Raw genomic sequence first — 1989 nt, 5'->3', positions numbered from 1 at the left:
GCCAGCAACTTATATCGACTCAGCCAGGATAATTTACCATGGATTTTTTTTAACAACAACAAGGTAAATGATCTTGGCTGAGTCAATATATGTTGCTGGCTGAAAACTGCAAACAGCACTTAAATTTGGTTTTATGAGTGGATGAGAATCGGTAAAAAGGTCTGCTGGGGAAATTTCCAAGAAGAGTTCTGAGCTAAGTGGGTGGCTAAATGAGGGTCTCCTGCAAGTCTATGCCAGTAACAATAGATGTGAATGAAGAAGGCTAGATTTCTAAAGCAGACATTTGCTTCAAAATAAAGGGGGAATGCTGAATGTATTGTGTGTTTTGTTTAGCATACAGACTCTGCCTCACAATGGTAATGTTATGGGGCATATTTTCAGAGACTTTGGGAGACAGCGTTGAGCAGAATGTTCAACAGAGATAGGCTGAAACAGGTATAAAGCCACAGTATAAGGGATTTTCTAACAATACAGCACCAGCGTTCCTAAGTCCAAACCTTATAGTATTTTGACAAAAGAAGGAGTGTACTGATGCCCTTACTGAGAAGGACAGGTTGGGTAGGAGTGAAATAAGTCTAGTTGGTGGAAAGGGGGGAAGACATTGCCAGAAGGAAACATAGAGAAGGTTATCGCATGGGGGAAAAAATGTTCCCTGATGCGTTCTAACGAGCATGAGCGCAGGCACGCACGGAGCGTGGTGAGAACCTGATGGGCCCCAGAATGCTAGTTTACCGCACGGCGGAACGCCGCTGTCGCCGCCGGCCGTTCCCATTGGGTTCCCAATGTGTTCCAGGAGGCGGCATTCTGGGAACGCTTTTGAAACTGACCCCAGAAATGGCGCTTCCTGGAACACATTGGGAACCCGATGGGAACGCCCGGCGGTGACGGCGGTGTTCCGCCGTGTGGTGTACTAGCGTTCTGGGACCCATCGGGTTCCCATCACACTCCGTGCGTGCCTGCGCTCGTGCTCATTAGAATGCATCGGGGAACATTTCCCCCCCATGCGATAACCTTCCAAGATACATAATTGGAAGAAAAAGCCACAACTTTATTGAATACAGCTGACAAGTAGGGTTGGCCCATATGCATGGGTCTGGATATGGCATCAATCAACCCACCTGTTGCTTGATGAACCATGTTGCCCATCACGGCCAGGCCCTGGGATGACAGAAGGGGTTAACCGACTAATCACATGTCCGCATCTTTGCCCCTTTGTCACCGAGGGACGCTGATCAGGAGATGCCCCCATAATGGCAACACCTTCTCACTCCTAGCACCTCTAAGTCCCTGTGGGACTCCCAGTCCAGTGCTCTGAAGCACTGGAAACCATACCCTCCAGATTCACAGCCCATGCTACCACCCCTGGAAAGTTGTGACAGCAATCACAATCCTCAAACCAAGTAAAGGGTGGGAGCGTGGGGAGAACCAGGCTGGAATGGCAACCGCCCAAGCCACGTTGCCTTAAATAGGCCAAATAACCAATAGGAAGAGGGGAGGGCAGAAGTCCCGCCTTCCCCTGGCCTCCCAATCAATCAGGGAGGCCCCTGACCATGCCTGGGGGAGAGACTTCTGGCTGCAGAGGCTGCTGGTACATGTAGTTTCCCAGCAGCCACCGGATGTCCTGCCCACAAAGGCCCAGAAGACCAATCCTGGCCCAGGAATGGCCCCAGTGCTCAGCCGGAGGAGGAAGCTGCCACAGAGAGGACACCTCCCTTCCCTCGCCAACTGGGTTGGCCTGATGAATCGGGCTGTCCCATTTAGTGGATAGAAAAATGCAGTTACAAGACAATGAATGGATCTGACTGAAAACAAGTCAGATATCTGGACTAGTACTTCATAGCCCATGTCTGGCAAAGTTCCTGGTACTATTACTCTTGGATTACAGCCACTAATTTGCAGTGAGAGGGAGGGGAATGGAAATGGGTTCTTCAAGATTAAATCCCTAAGAAATTCCAGTATCTCTTCTGGAAGGCAAGAACAAGTAATTAA

The 1989-nt window shown here is 49.6% G+C and overlaps 1 protein-coding gene across 1 annotated transcript in view; it reads right to left on the bottom strand.

The window, feature by feature from the left end:
- LOC121928672 (plexin-A2-like) overlaps positions 1 to 1136 on the bottom strand; it is a 37836-nt gene extending 36700 nt beyond the window's left edge. The window contains exon 1 of the mRNA XM_042463709.1: positions 1119 to 1136. The gene's annotated coding sequence lies outside the window, so the exon portion shown is untranslated. The remainder of the gene's footprint in view (positions 1 to 1118) is intronic.
- Positions 1137 to 1989: the final 853 nt, after the last annotated feature.

This window comes from Sceloporus undulatus, chromosome 4 (genome assembly GCF_019175285.1).
Source record: "Sceloporus undulatus isolate JIND9_A2432 ecotype Alabama chromosome 4, SceUnd_v1.1, whole genome shotgun sequence".
In the NCBI taxonomy this organism is placed as follows: domain Eukaryota; kingdom Metazoa; phylum Chordata; class Lepidosauria; order Squamata; family Phrynosomatidae; genus Sceloporus; species Sceloporus undulatus.
The sequence above is the reverse complement of the archived record's forward strand: the minus strand, read 5'-3'. Positions and strand labels throughout refer to the sequence as shown.